The 19,867-nt window shown below is 34.2% G+C and overlaps 1 protein-coding gene across 2 annotated transcripts in view; it reads left to right on the top strand.

The window, feature by feature from the left end:
• The window catches only part of LOC149790418 (kalirin-like), a 536,347-nt gene that overhangs the window by 331,244 nt on the left and 185,236 nt on the right, over positions 1-19,867 (top strand). The gene's annotated exons all lie outside the window — the stretch shown is intronic.

The following is a 19,867-nucleotide window of genomic DNA, read 5'->3' on the forward strand; positions in this document are numbered from 1 at the left end:
AATTTGGCCATTTTTTTGTGGAGCAATTTTTTTTTTGGTTTTATGGTTTTTACACACCACAGATTTAAAGATCCAATGAAAGATTCTTCTTTGGAAACAACAGGATGTTTTCCCCAATTAGTTGTCAAAGTTGTGCCTATTTTCTATCCCCAGTTGTTGAAGTTGTACCTATTTTCTATCCCCAATTAGTTTGCGAAAGTTGTGCCTATTTTTCTATCCCCAACTAATTGTCGAAGTTGTGTCTATTTTCTTTCAACAAGCAATTTAATATGCTTAAACTCTATTCAAAAAATGAAGTTCTTAAAAAATATAATTTTTTGACAAAACCAAAACCACATAAATCACTGACCTCACAGTATTATGAATGTGATTTATGTGTTCTGAAGATGGTACGTTTACATGTATTCCATAACTTATCTCCATAGTATTATATATTGAAATTTAGGTAACTTTTTCTTGAAACATTTAAACCAGTATTTAACCATATTATGTAGTCGTTGAGCACATGCTAGATTGTAACAGGAGAGTTTACTATTTTATACAGAAATAGCCACCCCTGAATTGCCTCCACAGCAAATCTCCCTGAATGCTATAAAGGATATAACTCTGGCTAATAAGAAAGTTTTTTTTCTTTCATTTTAAATGTCTTTATTTTTCACAAATGTTTATAATTAGGAAAGAATTGGTACTTAAAATAAATAAGATGTTGATTGTTTTCAAGATTTTTGCTCACTCTAAGAAATGGAAATGAGAGCTTACATTCCTGGTTTAATTGTTTGAACCCTGTAAATACTGTATGCCAGATATGTAATAATCAATCAGTCTGTTGAATATTTTAATTAATATGTCATCAAAGCCGAAGGTACAAAATGTTGTCAACCATGATTTACATGATATCAGAGCCCAAAGTACAAAATGTTGTATTAACCAAGGATTCAAAACATCTAGCTCTACTGGTATTTCTTCATTATGCTCCACCTATATTGAGAAATTTCTTACCCATTTTAGAAATGAAGATCGAAATTTCACCTGTAAATGTTCATTTCCAGAATAGACAGTAGTCTTGCGACTTTTTTCCATATTTAACTTGGCCTATGAACATATAGTACATTCATATTTTTCTTTGTGATATCTTATTTGAACTGCATGGCTGGAATGGATCTTTGGAATAAATTTCTACTGGACAAATATAATTTCATGTCACATACTCAAAATCTTACAAAGCATTGGAAGGAAAACTATTTTTTTTGCATTATTCAAAATCTAAAAATGTTATTCAGGGAAAATGGGAGATGTATCGGATTTTTCGAGCTGTGAAGTGGCATTTCACACATTGTCCCAATAGACACATTTGGACACATGTCCCAATAGACACATTCAGACATGTGTCCCAATACACAGTTTAGACATGTCCCAGTAGATAGGTTTGAACATGTGTCCCAAAAGACAGGCTTGGACATGTGTCCCAGCAGACAGGTTTACACATGTCCCAACAGATGGGTTTGCAGACAGTTCTGGATGTATATATGGACAAGTAACAGGTAAGTACTTATTGTGCACACATATCATTTTTGTAGAACTCCAAAGGATTGTGCAGGGGTTTCTTTTCAAATTAAAACTTTCTTGAGAACAAAATTTACCTCTGTTCCAGTTGATTTGTAGTATAAAATAAATTCCTTTTACAGTATTAAAGTTATTTCGAGGGTGATAGTAATGCAGAATGTTCAGACATTGTTGGCTGTACTTGTCATAAACCAGAAGGATCCAAGGCAGAAGTTCTAACCACTAGGCCACTGGAGTGGTCTTTTTGGTTACTCAGTCTGACATTTATGCACTGCAGGTTAAGGCATTCACACATATACATTCATATGCTGTCAAGAAAGATTCAGTGTGCATTCTAAAATATTACATTTTTTCTTGAATGTTTAATATTTAGAGGTGGTGAGGTTGTGATGAGGACTGCATTCATTATCATAGGAAATTTTAATTATTGATATTGGCACCAGCTAATAAAGAAACAACAACAACAACAAAAGTTACAACTGCTGGAATGAAGCCATAACCATCACTGAAAGTCAGACCTAGATGAAATTGGCACCTATTTGACTTGCAAACTGGCCACCACAACAGACATCTTGAAGAGCATGTTATAACAACTCCTGAATAGAATGTCATATTGATAATGGGTTTTCACCAAAAGGTTTCTTGTGATGTTTAATCGGTCCTAAATGAAAATGGTGCTGCTGTTATATTCATTGCTGAAAATCTTGCTTTTGATACTTGGCCTTAGTGTTTGGTCAGGGTTTTCGCCAAAAGACTGATGTCTAGTTGGTCCTAAATGGAAATGGTACCGATCTAATATCTTGTTTTTGTTACACCTTCTGAAGGGGTTGGCTTAGTGACATGAGGATTTTGCTAACAATTTGCAGCATCTCTTATCCTAAATGATGTCTAGTTGATCCTAAATGATGTCTAGTTGATCCTGAATGATGTCTAGTTGATCCTAATTGATGTCTAGTTGATCCTGAATGATGTCTAGTTGATCCTAAATGATGTCTAGTTGATCCTGAATGATGGCTAGTTGATCCTAATTGATGTCTAGTTGATCCTAAATGAAAATGGTGTCATTCAATGGTGTCCAACTTGGACATCTAGTTATCACTACTCCACATGAAGGGGTAGTTGTATCAACATTTGCATGTTTGACTTCTTAAATCAGGACACCTGTTGGTATGGACTGTGAGTACTGACTAATTGAAAAGTGGGATATTTTGTTTGTTTCACACTAATCCAGTAATTAACACTCCTTTTGGTTGTTGTAGTTGTTGTTATAGGGTTTAACACCATTCCTCAGCACAAGACAGGCTTTACATGGCAGCCAGTATAAATGGGGGAGGAAGAACCCAGGAAAACCCAGGAAAGAACCACCATCCTTCAAGAAGCTACTGGCAAGCTTTCTCATGTACTCACATTGGCCAAGCCTGAGACTCGAACCCACACAGAGGTGAAATGGCAGTGATTCGTAATGATGATTGCTTTAGACCACTCAGCCACTTGGGGCCCCCTCCTTTTGGTAACCCCATTATTCATTCAGGTAACAGCAGAACAAAGATAATGATTTTACAGAGAACCAGACTAAAGTGGCCATGATTGAGAATATATGCATGTCACATTCTCCACTCATACTTTTGAATGCAGAAAAACACCAATAAGCTCTTAACAGGACTTGGCAAATTTAATAATTATGTAGTGGAAGATGATTTCAATAAATGTGTAAGTACTTACAAGTTTATTCAAGTATGTTTTGAAATTAAAAAACAATAGAAGTAAATATCATATGGGGGGGGACTCAGTTATCAGGTGATCTATTAATTTGTCAGATCTATAAAAAACAGTCAGTGTTTCCATGCATATTGTTCATTGTTTGTCATTTCCATTGTATGTTGTTCAGTTTGTCATTTCCATGCATATTGTTCATTGTCATTTCCATGCATATTGTTCAGTGTTTGTCATTTCTATGCATTTTGTTCAGTGTTTGTCATTTCTATGCATATTGAATTGATAACAACAATGACAATGCAGATTATTATGATGATTTTTCAGTAATGATTTTGTTTTTGTTTTATGCTATGCCAGTGAAATGACTTCCTAAGGAAGCAGAATACAAGAATAGCTAAAATGGTGCTTCTGTTTCTGTTGATTGATGTACAGTTACACCTTCGTGACCTTTGTTTATTGGAACCCCAGTGTTATATGAACTTTTCTACCTGTCCCCAGTACTTCTTATAATCAGGAGTCTACTGTACAGTTATTTTGTGCTGATCTAACCTCCAAAATGGCTACCATGACATCCGTCTTGAAGCATCTTTATATGGCCACATCTGAACAGATGCTTTTATCAACATGTTGTTTTACTAAAATACCGTTATAGCAATATTTAGCTGGTTCTAAATGAAAGTGGTGTTCATCTGACATACAGCATTTTAATTCTTACCCTGGACTCTTATGCATTTTTGTGGAGGACTTTTGTTCAGAGATTCTTGATTTCTACTCCATTGTGTCATAAATACAAAATAAATGATAAACACAAGAGTTTTATAAATATCAAGTCTGTTCAGGTCGGATTACATTAAATTTGTTAATTTGCGATGAAAATACTCTTGAAGCAATAATTTCTGCTGTGTCGCAACAAACAAGAACATGCAGTTATAAGCTTCTTGAACAAGGGTGATAACTATGCATGTATGAATATCAGTCCAGGTCAGACATTTATAGTTACCTCTCTTGCTTCACATAAATAGCAGTTAGTTGTGTTAATCTGTTTTGTTAACAGAACTTTTTGCATTATGTCAAAGAGGCTTTCTTTCAAAAGTTGATAAGTGTAAGTGCATATTAAAAATTTCGTACAGATGTTATTACCGAGTTCAAGTGTAATGTTGTACTTGCTTTCATAGGACACTAAACCCTACCATTATTAAATAATAAAATCTGTTAACTAAACCACATGTTGTAGCAATAGTAGTATTAGTATTTACATTTTGTATGGAAGTTAAGCAGTTCTTAAAAGTGAAGGAGATTTGAATTTATTACTTACATAAATAGTGGAAAATACGAGTTGAAAATTTTTAAGCTTTGGATCTTTTTACAAGTGCAGAATTTTCTAATGATATACTGTAGATCATTAGTAAATGATGTCCTGTTTGTATTTCAACCGAAACATCGCACATTATTTTTGAAACCTAAAACAAAGCTTATATTTGGCATGGTTTCATTTTCTGTAAAATGAGCTGTTTTGTCTATAACCCTTTACTATGACCATTGCTTCTAATGTACTGTTCCCTAGAGTACAAACATTAGATTTCCATGGTATGGTGCAAGCCATGGAAGATCATTTGGCAGAGCATCTGTCAAATAATCCAAGGGTCACAAGTTCAGTACTCATCCAGTACTCATCCAGACCAGACCAGACTAGGTCAGCAGCCTTGGTGTACCCTTGGGAAAGATAATCGGTTCCCACTTGTTTAGAATTTTAAAGCAATTAATGTGCAAAAGACGCTGTTAAAACCAACGATCACATTTAACAAGCACTAGTACCATTTCATTGCCCAAATATTTATCCAATATTATCTGACTTGGATTAGTTACTTTTAAAGACTTGTATTGCTTGTATGATTTTGTGGGTGGTGAAGCTCAGATATTTGTGTCACATATTGTACAAACCACCCCATGCAACAAAATCATTTCAAATATAAACATTGCCGAAATGGCAAGTTAGTAAAATGCTTCATTATGATTTATTTCTAATAAACTTTCAGCATCAAAAGTTACAAACTTCAGTATTTGGAATCTGATTCAGCATAACATAGCATTCTGTTAATGAAAAAATTATGTGTTACTGTAGAATTAGGATTTTTTAATTCTTCAATTTCTGGATGATGTCAAAGGCATTGAACTGTCAGAAAAATAACGGGTTTAAATATAGTCTGTGGACAATATGATTTTGAAAGTTTACTTTGTCTCCACTCGCCAGAAGAAAAAAAAGCAAGAATCGGAACTTCTGAAATATAGCCTCTAAATTAGGATTGGTTTTATAGGCTTTTGTAACTGCGGCTGTGTCCTGTTTGAGAGAGGGGAAAAAAAAAAAAAAAAAAGTACCCACATTTTTGAGACAGTAGCCAACTAGTTGCCTACATTTATTAATCTGAATTCATGCAGCTGTCCTGCAGCTGTGAAATGTATATATATGACTGCTTTTACATCAAAATATTTTGGCGCTTTAATACGCATGGGATTCTCCTCCTCTGCTTGGTCTTAAAATGTACTTATGATGAGTAACTGGAGTAATCCAATCAGAAGAGGGTACTCCCATTTACATTGAAACTTGCATTCCTCATTCCCTTTTTGGAGAGGATTTTCATGGTGGCATTTAGCAATAATAAAAGTTGATAAATTTGTTGAATGCATGTATTTGGAGCTATCAGAATGTACTATCTTTGTTGTTATTAATAAGTTAATTAATAAGTACAATTAAGAAATCAAAATTTAAATACTGATGTAAAGCCATTAAATTGAAAGCATGCAAATCGTATTGGCATCAAGTTTGAGTCACCTATAAAGCTTTTGATGGGCACTTTGGATGTGTGATAGAAATGTTGTACAAGCAGTGATAAACAGTGCCTCTCCTGCTGCTGTTATTTTGGGGTTTAATGCCATTTCTGTGTGCAAGATAGGCTATATATGGCAGCAAGTATAACTTCGTGGAGGAAGAACCTTTGAAAACCCCAGTAAGAGCCACCGACCTGTAGGAAGCTACTATCAGCTTTTGCACATATCCACATTGGCCGAGCCTGAAACTGAAGACTAACCCAAATGGACAGAAGTGAGGTGGCAGTAATTGGTCAAGGCAAACGCTTTTTACCACTCAGCCACCCAGGGCCTCCTGTGTAGCTGCTGAAATTTTGTGCTTTTCCTATTGGCATTCCCTTAGTTGTTGTTGTTTTTGTAGGGTTTAATGCCATTTTCCAGCACAAGATAGGCTATAAATGGCGACCAGTATAACTGGTGGAGGTAGAACCCTGGAAAACCCAGGGAAGAACCGACCACTCGGCCACTCAGGACCCCTCATTCCCTATGTAATAACTCATCAGCAGAAGACGTAAAATGCTCTAGACCCGTCAGCAACCTATGGCCATCTCTGCAACCACTGAAATATTGCACATTCCCTTTGTAACAAAATACATAATGACAACCCCTGTAACAGGTGACAAGTAAAAATGGTGGAAGAATGGACAGAAGAAGAGACAGAAAGAAAGAGTGAGTGACCATTTGCTGTAGATGTTCTGGCATGCCTTGTGTGGCAGAAGCCATAATGAGATCTCTTGTAGCAGAAGACATGGAAATGTAGGAGAAATCAATATCAGCTGAGCTTTGGCTTGACAAATTCCTTCTGCACTATCTCCATAGTTACATGCAACAGTGTCAGGGAACCCTTCACTCCCTCTGTATACATACATAAGTGTGTAAGATGGGAAGCTAAAGACATGAGTGTTAGGTTTTAAAATAATTTCAGGAAAGGGTTAGGGGGAAGCGTAACTGCAATTCGTACTTTATAAAAATTCTGACCTGTTCCTTTACACATTAACCCATGACGATGAGTTTACGTGGCAGGAGGTAGTAGCCTACTGCCGAGGTGTGTAACGTCAAGGTCATGTATGATACACTAAAGTGGGTGGTATTATAGAAAGGTAGACAGATGTAGCTCTACAATGATCCCAAATAATCTGGAGGTTCTAGTTGCACTACAAAATACAGAAGGAAAAACCTCATGTTTTGGACCCAATCTTTTTTTCCACCCAAAATTTGCCCATGGTTGGAATCTTATTTTGTGTCCAGATTTTAGACTTTTTGGTCTCAGATCTAAGGCAGACCAGTATGAACTGCAAACAGACAGATGAACCTTTGCAAAAGGTAGGATAAGATGGGCATATGGAATAAAGAGTGGTCTTGATACGAAAGTAATGGGTCCATTAAGGAAAATAAATAATAAAAAAATATTTTATAAATCCAACTTTTACCCTTCTGCTCATGAACAAGCCAAATAGCCAATGAGAAATGATGTTTCTAACACAGCTAAGCATTAGGTTATTGGAAAATCACCTGGAAGTTGATGTATTAGGATGTATTCATAAATAGCTTTCAAAATGTGTTTCCTACTCGAATTTCAGGTGAAAATGACAAAAACCTCCAGGGGTTAATGTGTTAATGGGAAATATTTGTAAAGTAGATACGAGGAGATAGGTACAGAAATTTAATCACATAGAAAATTCAGCAAATAGAGAAGCAGCTTAACATACTTGTTTTAGGTAATGGGATAAATGACTGAAAGTTGCATACCAAGCTAATATGGAAGCAGAAATATGACAGACACAAAGATAGGCAGACAATGCTCTCCCTGTAAACATATTTAATGAGATGAGAGAGATGAGCCTGTACTTCTATAGCATTTTCTATGTTACCAGGACCTGATAAGCATATTTAACGAGATTAGAGAGACAAGCCCATAGTTCTAAAGCATTTTCTATGTTACCAGGACCCTATAAGCATATTTAACGAGATTAGAGAGACAAGCCCATAGTTCTAAAGCATTTTCTATGTTACCAGGACCCAATAAGCATATTTAACGAGATTAGAGAGACAAACCTGTAGTTCTAAAGCAACCAGGACCCTATAAACAGGTTTAGCCAAAAGGTTGGGAACAAAAAGCCTTACGGACACACAAAAAGACAGTGAAATCTCTACTGCTTCAGTGGCCTAGTGATTAGAGTGAGCACCTCGGATGCGGGAGATCATGGGTTTGATCCCCAAATGAGTCATACCAAAGACTTCTAAAAATGGTACTAACAACTGCCTCGCTAGGCACTCAGCATTAAGAGGTTAGTGTTAGGACTGGTCGGCTTGGTGTCAGGATAATGTGACTGAGTGGGACATGATTTTACATGTCTGTGGCAGGATGCCCCAGTGCAAGACATCACTTTAAACTGCCACACTGCAGACATCGTAGCAGTATGACTAGAAAATTGTTAAACCTACATTAAAAATCTAAATCACACACACACAACATACACACACACACACACAGAGACAAATCTCTTGAATTTTTTCTGTCCCCCCAACCCCAGAAATGTTAGAGCCACAATATGGCAATTATGGGCAAATAAAGTGTAATGCATTGAGACATGATTTCATGAGTGAGAAGGGTCGGTCAGGGTGATGTACATATTGTTCACATATAAGATGAGACCAGCTGCAAACTACACAGACCCAGATCTGCAGTCACATAATGAACCAACAGATATGGGTCTTTGCAGTTTGTAAGGGGTAATCAGAAGAGCAAAGAAAGACCCTGATCTTCAGGTGCATTATGATTTGGCAGATCATGTTCTCTGTTGTTTGCAGTTTGACTTTTCTTATAAGCTAGTACATACTGTAATCAGAGGCAAATTCAAACTCTTGATTTTTTGTGTGGATTTTTTTCTTCTGAATCCCAAATTTTCACAATCTTCTCACATCTGAAGTTCCTGTAATTTTCTGTTTTCCAAGACTTGGATCTAATGCTATTAAACAACTTTACAGTAACCTTAAAGATTCAGAATAAATATTGTAGTGTTTTATTTCTAATTAAAGTTTGTGTTTCTTTGTGATCTATACTATAATGTGTTCTTAATAACTTAAATGATTACATTAAAAAAATCAGAAAAATTGAAAAGATTGTCCCAACCACAATGGTCATGTAAAGGTAGAGGGAGAAAATCTGATGCAGAAATCATAATTTTGAGTAAAGGAAACTAACTGTGTCACTTTAAAGGAACTACTTAAATTTCAGATGAGAATTAACAGCATGAAAAGGTGAACTCTGTGTGGAATGCTTCCTCTGCATTTTTATACTCCCACCTTGTAGAGTTTGGGGTACCTCTATGTATATGTGATGAGTGAGGGAGATCCTTTAATTGTTGTCAGATCAGCTGTTTGTTGGAGCTGTGCACTGCATGTGAGTATAGGTTTTTCCAGATACCAGATCAATTGATCAATCTCGGCTGTAACTATAATGTTTGCGTTCCATTTCGGCTGCTTTTAGTATTACTCAATTTCACATCAGAGAGAGGAATGGTGTAAGATTGATCTCAAGCTTTCTGTGGCAGTCTAGAATATAAGTTTGGAAACCAGCCTATATTGGTTTTGACAACAGATACAGTTTTGTATCAGTCTAGATTTAAACCATTGCACATGGACAGATTGTAGATTCTGATGGTATTGATGTTGTACTGATGCAGTGCATATGGTGAGAGATGTTACTATTATGAACAGTGATAAAACACTGTTATTAATTATTAAATGATGGAGACATTAATCAGTTCAGCTATAGCTTTGCTAGAGGTTTTTTGGGGTGGGGTTTTTTTGGCAGAGAATTTAACTTCACCTGTTTACTGTGAAATAAAGTATGGCTTGGATTCTTTGATGAAATGTTTACCTTCGCATCATTGAGACAACCTTCAGTTTGAGACTTCCTACTGGATTAAATTAGTTCTTCCTGAACAAGGACAAAATAGAATTAGAGACGAATATGCAGTGGAACAAATGATTCAAAATTTCAGGGGGATTTTTGTTCATCTGTTCATGATTTTACAACAGAAAGATACATATCTCCTTTCTTTAAAGAAAATTTTAATTTTAAATTTAAATTTTAAGCTAATTTTAAGTTCTCGCTGCCTTCAAACCAGGTTACTGGGTAACTATTTACAGCACAGGCCATTGATCAAGAAAGGAGTGATCACTTTTATTCCAAAGAGTTTTTTTGTTTATTATTCCTTTCTGAAATAAAATTACTTACTTTTGGCCAGCATTTGGATGTATAATTTGGATGCATAACTTTTTAAAAACTTTATGAGTGAAAAAGATTTTTTTCTTCAAAAGTTTGGTTTAAAAGTTTTCATCTTTACGTCAGCTTGTAGTGTATGTTGAAAGAAACAGACATGCGTTTAATTTTTTGTAACTGATCATGCTTGTTAACTCTGTCATTCAGACCATACATAATTAGAGTATTTGACGGAATTTGCATAATGTATAGTATTATGTAAATTATTTCAATGTATTAGTTTTTGTATTCCTGGATGACATTGTTTGCAAAATAATTGGTATAGCCATTAGAAATTAATGCAGCACAAATCATACTTGCAAATCACCAGGATAAATTCAACCCAGATATTTACAGAAGCTTTCTTGATTTGACTCCCCATGGGAAAGACATTATATTTCATGCTACTTGCTGTGTATTGAAACGGGACCTAGTTAATTTCCATATACATTGGAATCTATGAGCATGAGTGAGATGGTTATAGGTGATCATTTACCTATTATAACTATTCTGATCGTGATATCGAATTGAAGCCTGTACACGTCAGTGACATTTGGTGATCAACTGAGAGAGAAATTGAACCATAATCAATAAAAGGAGACAATGCAAGACGCGTTTTAATGAGATGATTATGCTTGATGCTATTTTTAAAGGCCAGACAGCCTAGAGAAGAGATTGGAGCAACATGTGTTGTGTATTGGGTTGTGTATTGATTGTGTATTAATCAAGGAAAGAACAGATGCAGAAGATACATTATTTTACGTGGAGGGATAAAATAAAATCGCTTTGCTACTTATATACAGCACTGAAAAATGATGATGCAGCATGTGTATTGGGATTATGAATTTATCAGTGCAAGAACAAGTGCAGTGGACACGTCGCAAAAAGTTTTTCAGTACTTCAGAATGTTGAAAGAAAGGTAGACTGTTAATTGTTGAATAATACAAGGCATGTTGTGAATGGGATAATTGTGTTTCGGTATAATTATCATGGTAAACATGGGAGAGTATTGATGTAGAACGGCTTGGTTAATACAATACTGGGCTGCCTTCATAGGCTGGATTGATGAACAAATTTTGTGTATTAGATTTGGTATCAACATTTTTCTTTAAATAACAAATACAGTGACCTCATTGTTGAAATCATGATTCAGATCACTGCAGCCTTGGAAAAAACTAGTTGCTTTGTTTACAATCTGATTGTGAAATACAATTTTGGAATTCATTGTTATTGATGTCTGTTGGACTCTGTTTAATTGACCCGCACCATTTAAGAAACAATGATAGTTTCTTTCCTCGTGTAAATAGAGATGAATGGTTACACAACAGTGGAACAAAATTTTATTTGATTTCTTTGTTAAGAGTCAGTGTACAAGAAATTATGAGGTTTCTTTTGGGTGAATTGGCAGCTAAAGCCAATTTCTGGACTTTTTACTGCATAATTTATTTTCGAAATGAAAGCTGCATTGGAGTTGGTTATTCGAAGAAAATGATACATTGTTACTATTGGTTCAACACATGATCCTATCAGAATAAGATGTGGTATAAGTATTGTGTAGTTGCAGATTTAAAATTGGAATAAAAATGCCTTATTTATGGTATATTGTATAAATCGGATAATTGAATCCATTGCTGGATAATAGAAAACTCCAGTTCAACTCTTCATTGAATGGATGAAGGTTCAGATGCTCTTACATATTTTTTATCAGAGTACCATGCCTGACAGGTAACCTTGTAAAATGTTTTCATCAAGGAGATTGTCTGAGTCCTCATCAGAAGTGAACAATGCCATGTTTATGATCATTCAAGATTTGCATCATATACTGAAATAAAGGGATACATTTGGAATTCAAGGAATGTGTTGAAATCTCAAGGATAAATGAATGTTACATTCATGTAGTTCAGAATTTCACTCATAGAAGCCAAAGGCAAAAAGGAAAAGCAGGAAGTGAGATTATTTTCCCAAATACATGAATCATTTTCAAATGTCATGACCTGTCGAAAAGAATTTTAAGTTAAAGCTAAACAAGGATAACAAGAACTTGGATCAACAGATAACACTTAAGGATGCTGTTATTATTTTAAGCAGATTTGTGTCACTAAAGGGGTGCAATGAAGGTAATTTATATTTGGATTTGTTGATTATCAAGTACAGACTGGACATATTTTTACATATCAGCTGGGGGCTGGGGTGGGGAATGTATTACTGTGATAAAACTGTGTTTATGGCAAGAGTATAACAGTATCATATTTGTAAAACTTTACAAGTCTGCAACTGAGACACCAGATGTATAATTGGAAACAAGTGGGCTGAAATGTTACTTTGTTTGTGATTGGCTCCATAAATTCTAATTTTCACTCTCAGCCCTTCAGTTTGTTATACTCTGCAATTTCATCATTACATTTATCTATTTAAGTTAGGCCCAAAGTATTAAATGAGTGAATTGCTAAAATGAATTTTACAGCTGACATTTTTTTTATTATACATTAAATGTAATAGATGGAATAATGAAGCGTACAATTGCTGGTTCAGGTAAAAGCAAATTAGAGATATTTTTTCACATAAGTAGTTAAAATTTTTAACTGAAATGCTGAAAACTTTAATGAACTATACCATAGAATGTTGAAGATTTTCCAACTCATTCAGAAAACTAGAATGAATCTGTAACTTTTAATTAATATTTGAAAATGTTATTTAACGGACTTGTATTAAGAAATACTTACGACAGTATACTTTCCAAAATATAGCATGTATTGAATGAAAATTTTATCACAGAGAAAATTGTGAGCATTTTATTTTGTATTTGGTGCCTTCATGAAATTGTGTATTTCATCAGCAAAGTTAGGATAAAAAGAAATGTTTTTTATGCATTTGGATTAAATATAGAATAGATCTTGTAAGATTCATTTGGATTCAAATAGATTAGGTGTTGTAAGATGCATTTGGATTCAGATAGATTAGGTGTTGTAAGATTCATCTGGATTCAAATAGATTAGGTGTTGTAAGATGCATTTGGATTAAAATAGAGTCAGTGTTGTAAGATTCATTTGGACTAAAGTAGATTAGGTGTTGTAAGATGCATTTGGACTAAATTAGCTTAGGTGTTGTAAGATTCATTTGAATTAAAATAGATTAGGTGTTGTAAGATTCTTTTGGACTAAAGTAGATTAGGTGTTGTAAAATGCATTTGGATTAAAATAGAGTCAGTGTTGTAAACACAATTGGAGTAAGATGTATTTTGTAGATGCATTTGGATTAAAATGGATGTTATCAAATGCAATTGAAAAGACATCAGTGATAGAGCATACATGTTAAACTCCATGCTAAATGTTGTTGTTTTTTTTTTAAATTCTAGTCCCAAGGAACTTAAGGATGCATGTTATAAGCAGTATGGTTGTTGAAAATGCTGTCATTGGAAAATCGTAGCATCAGCACTGGTGATGATGAAGCAACTAGACCAGGTGTTAATTTTTTTTTTTGTGTCTAAGTAACTTAAGTTCAGGTGTTAATTTTTTTCTTTATGTCTTAGTAATTAAATCCAAGTGTTATTTTTTTCTTTATGTCTTAGTAATTAAATCCAGGTGTTAATTCATATTTTTCTCTTCATTGGCACATAAGTTAAATGCCAGTATTCAGAATAGATAATTGTTGGTCTAATCTTGTTGACTGTAAAAATATTCTCTAAGGAGTGAATTCATATAAGTTGAACTTCATTGTTTTAAGGCCTTGGCTTTATTCAAAAGCTTTCTAAGTCTTCAGTGAAGGAGAACAAAATATATGTAGCTTGGTGTAATAATATCATGGGAATGAAGGACAGTTTAGATATTTCAGACTGCCTAAGTGTATTCATTGTGTTACAAGTAAAAATATTCCATTATCCACTGATTCCAGACATATTATAGGGACATAATAGGGACATTCTGGGATATTATAGCCAGATTATACAGACCTTCTGGGACATTATAGGGACAGTCTGATAGGGAGGTTATAGCGATATTCTGCAACTTCATCAGCAGATTAGAAAGAAATTTTGGGACATTATTGGGACATTCTGGTAAATATGAAGAGTGAAATTTGTTTATAAAACATTCTGATCTAGACTTTTAGTAAGGAGAAAGTAGAATGCTGCAGGTTCGAATGTCATTTTGTTCAGCATTGTTTGCTGTATTTTAGAAACTTAAATACGGTGATTCCTCAATAGAACAGTCCTATTATTAGTTATATTAGGGTATGTGTTATATGTAAGGGTCACCTTATAGTGACGGTACAGTATACATGGTCTTTTATTTGACCATATCCACCTTACAAGGACACAGGAAGACTGCTTTATACGGAGCGACCACTGTATTGAATTACCATCAGCAATTCAAAGATTATTCTAAAACTATGACATCCAATCATGATACATATATGAAGAATATCTCTCAAAGATCTATATTCATGCAGTCATATATGTGAAGAATATTCTGAATACTTGATATTCAGTAACTCTGTGTGTATATATATATATATATATATATATATATATATATATATATATATATATATATATATATATATGAAGAATATTCTGAAAGTTTATATCAAGTCATGACACGTATGAAGAATTTTCTGAAAACTTGATATCCAGTCATGATACATATATAAAGAAATTCTAAAAACGTGATATTCAGTCATGATACATATATGAAGAATATTCTAAAAACTTGATATTCAGTCATGATACATATATCTAAAATATTCTAAAAACTCTTTATCCAGTCATCATACCTATATGAAGAATGTTCTAAAAGCGTGATATCCAGTCATGATACATATATGGAAAATATTCTAAAAACTCTTTATCCAGTCATCATACCTATATGAAGAATGTTCTAAAAACTTTATATCCAGTCATGATACATATATGGAAAATATTCTAAAAACTATTTATCCAGTCATCATACCTATATGAAGAATGTTCTAAAAACTTGATATTCAGTCATGATACATATACCTGTATGAAGAATGTTCTAAAACCTTGATATCTAATAATGATACATTCATTATTAAATAACATTCACCAAGCTAATCTGAAGGTGAAAATGGGGTTTACATTTGGCACTGATGGTGATCCTAACATACAAGAAACTTCTGGAAGCCAATTTGAATTGACCATAATCTAGTCTTCAGATTCTGTCTGTTGCTACCATTTTACAGGCCCACCAACATTGTTTCTCTTCAAATGTACATGTCAATTTGCAATTACAATTCGGAGAAGTTATTCAATGTAGGAAAAATCAGCCTTGCTGGTCACAAGATTTTATTTCTTGGAAAAAAAAGATGTCACAGACAATTCTAACTTGATTGTAAATGAACTTGTTATGACAAGTGCTTATCGGTTAACAACAAGTAATTTATACAGAACTTCTGAAAACTCATGGTCCTGCTTTATCCTGCAGAAGGGGGTAGATTTAAAACTGCAACTGGAGGAATATGATAATTAAAAACAGTAAAGTAGATGACCATTCTATTGTACTTGTGAAGGACCTCACCAATAGGATCATACCGCAGGTATCGTGAACACTTAAAAGTACAGTTAACGTTTTTTATAGGAAAACTGTCTTGTAGGATATGGAGGATATAGTGTGTATAAAAAAAAAACAAGTATATACCAAAAATCAAGGCTGATGAAGGAACTCTCCAATTAGGCTTCTTCTGGTCCTTTAGATGTCATTATTACTTGACAGAATATTTTTCATCATATTTATATAACAAGATTTAGACAGATTGAGTGGTGCAGCTGATCCTTGTTACTTTGGAGTAAACATCAGAATGGTGAATATTTAAAAATGTTTCACTGGAATAGAATTTTATCCAAAAAAAAAGGTTTTCCAGATTCTGTCTGGACATATTGTTTTTGTTTGTTTTTAATTAATTTGTTCTTGATCAAGTTTATTAGTCCTACTAGAGAAGTCGCTCTCTACCAAAGAAAACATGAATCATATCTAATATAAAAATCTTGAATTTCAAAGTGACGTAAACATTAAGACGAGTCATTATAAGATCAGAGCTTGTTTGTAATTTCTGGATTTTATTTATTCTGAACATGAAAATTTAAATTACGTGATAAATTTTCAGATGTGAATGAGGATGTGCCAAATGCATGTAATCTGCTGCTGGTAAATTAAAAAATTTCAACATTGGCATGATGTCTGTACTACTATGAAGACTACTGTACCAGTATGAAGTTGGTACTGATAAGATGACTGTACCATAATGCTCTGAAGTCTGTACTGATAAAAAGAATGTCCTGATATGAAGACTGCTATGAAGTCTGTACTGATATAAAGACTACTGTACCAATATGACACCTGTAATGATATAAACACTATATTGTACTGTACTGATGTGATGTCTGTACTGATAGGAAGACCTCTGATATGAAGACACATTGCAGTTCATTATACATGCCATCCTTTCAGCTACAACAGATGTCTTGTGCAAATGCATGTATTTAGATAACACTGTAATAAGCACTCAGTGACAAGTGTTTGTGTCTCTCACTCGATGACAAGTGTTTACATGTAATCCGATAAAACAGCTTTATCATCTAAAGTCAGAATGGTTGGCGATTACTGGTAGAAGTGGCAAGGAGACATTGGACAGTATCAGTGCTACAAAGAATTTGTGTTTTTTCTCCTGTATAGATTTGCACCATATGACATTGTATTGGATATAGCAGGGATTATTTCTTGGTGAGATCATTCATTGTTGCAGAGGAATTGCTGGAGTTTATATTTTCTGTGCATGTCTAGAAAAATATGGACATTCTCCCACCAAAAAATTTGACAGTTGCACAGCATCCACCAATGTCAAATAATTTCAAATGAACTTTCAGTGCATGGCATTTAACGTGAATGCATGGAATTTAACATGAACAGTAGGCAGTGAAATGAAATAATTGTAAATGAACATTTACACAGCATTTTCTAGTGGCATATTAATGTATGGATTCACAACGGATAATTTTTTTGTACAAATAGCATATGTTTTGCTGCAAATCAAGATTATTTTAGGTGACAGAAAGTTTCAACGATTTTCACATTAGCTAAATCAAACAGTTCATTCAGTATAAACACTCTGGATCTTCTATTCCTTAAATATCTGATAATGCCACAGATTGGGGATCTTAACAGAAATAAAGTCTTGAATTATGTCAAAAACCAGAACCATTTCAATGGAGAAGGAAAACACATGTAGGTCAAGAAGAAAGTCGTCACTTCTAAAACTGTGTTCATGTATGGGAGTACAGCATGAAGAAGTGCCAGAAGATAGTCGGCCGTATTCAAAACCCCAAAAAAAAGCAGTGAAGGTAAGAGAAATTCACAAATTTATCCCAAGATGTAAGAGATTATTTTTTAAAAATCCATTGGCTGTATTAGAGATTATCTGACCTTCATATAATTCCAGCAACTCTAGAGAAATTTAATTGTTTTTGGGAGGGGAAAGAAAACTTTTCTGCTACCATGTATGGCGTGACTGATCAGAATGAAGGTGAAATCATAATAAAAAAATCCTTACTTTCAAGTAAATTAAAAAAAACTTTCCAGACTTTAAGGAATTTCTGTAAACTCAGATGAAATACATGGGAACCACTGCACATTAATGTCTTAGCTTATTGCTGTACAGCACATGTGATTATTGCTATACAGCACGTGTGATTATTGCTGTACAGTGCACGTGATCTAAATTTAGATAAAAGTGTGCATATGGGGGACAAGTTGTTTTATGTCTGAAACGGTCAGGATTCAGATAGCTATATGCTCAACAAAAATTATCATTGCTGCGTAAGAACAATAATAGGTTCAGTAAGCTATACGTTATGAAACATGCCTTGATTTTTATCTGCGTCCGGTTTGAAGATGTTTTGAGTAGCATCAGAGAATTAAGGACAGTTAGAACAAATGATGTGAAGATAACATGACTGTGTTACATTTCAGTTTGTGCTGTAATGAAGAATGTTATCATTGGTTCCTCTGTATCACCCAAGCTCTATAGACCACATATGCATGAACATTTCTGCTTTTTACTTGTATTAAGATCTTCCTGATTCGGCATGCTTAAAACCATATCAACAGAGTTTCAAGTAAAACTTCGAAGGTTTTCTGTTTTCATGAATTCCAGCCACGAACTTATGACCAAAAGAATTACTGTATTCAGTGAAATAGCCTCACATTCCTTAATAAGTTTACATAAGACATTTTTTTACAACAAAAACAAACATGCATACAGTTGTTCCATTCGACTATGTCTTGATCCTAGCATGCATCATGTAAGGGAAACTGGTTGATACAACATCACAATTTTCTCAGAACTTACACCATGCATGCCTTATGTATCATGACCAATTGAGTTAAGTAAGTCAAGCAAGTGGAGTGGAAATTTACAACCCATCATGTGCTGAAAAATAACATTAAACCCACAAAAACCCAAACCCAAAATTAACGGAAATAAAGCAAATACTTCTACATGTCATAGCACACTGTCAGTGTCCATTCATCATGGTGAGATTCGGTTCCATCAAATTTAACATTAAGTTATATTTGTAAGCACACAATGCCACTATTACGTTAGTTACAGTATTTCCATTTACGTTTGCATGAGGAATTTAATATTTGTCTACGTGTCTACCATTTGTGTATGATTTATACTGCAGAGGTTCACTTTGGGTTAGGCTCACATATGACCTTACATACAGCCGTAATTGATTTGTTTAAAATTGATGTACTTACTTGACTGCTTCCATTGATAGCAGTAATGATGATTTACATGTTCACTTATTGATTAGAACAGTATTATAGTTGCATGTTTTTATAAGGTGCCATGAAGCTATTTCCCACACATAAAATTGTTTTGTTTCAAATTTGCATGTTTATCTTTGTGAGACTTGGTAATTTGGATTCCTCTGACTTCATAGATGAAAATTTAGTCATCATTTATGCAGTTATAGATACCTACTATATGTATATAAATATACTCAAGTCCACATGCAAACTGATCATACCCAGATTAGCTACTGCTTAATGCACTGGCAGAGCTGGATCTTTGCAGTTTGTGTGGAGTAATCAGTCTTGCAAAACAACATAGACCCTGATCCATCCGCTCATTATGTGACATTAGATCAGGGTTTATCTTTGCAATTGAGCTTGTTTTCTGATCAAGCTTTTATCATAATTAAGTCAGTTTTCCACTCTATACTTTAAGCAATGGATGGGAGGCCATGTTTCACGTTCACATATCAGACCATATGGTAGACTTTATAAGTGGAATGAATTTGAAAAATGAAGAACGAATAAATTGCTGGGGCATGAAGGTTCTTCACTACAGTCTAACCAAATTCAAGTACACCAGTGCCTGTGTGGTATATTATGAACTAAGCCTATGAGGCCCATCTAAGACAGTTCTCTAGTTTTA

The sequence above is a fragment of the Sinohyriopsis cumingii genome, chromosome 10 (assembly GCF_028554795.1).
Source record: "Sinohyriopsis cumingii isolate HCF-2022 chromosome 10, ASM2855479v2, whole genome shotgun sequence".
Lineage (NCBI taxonomy): Eukaryota > Metazoa > Mollusca > Bivalvia > Unionida > Unionidae > Sinohyriopsis > Sinohyriopsis cumingii.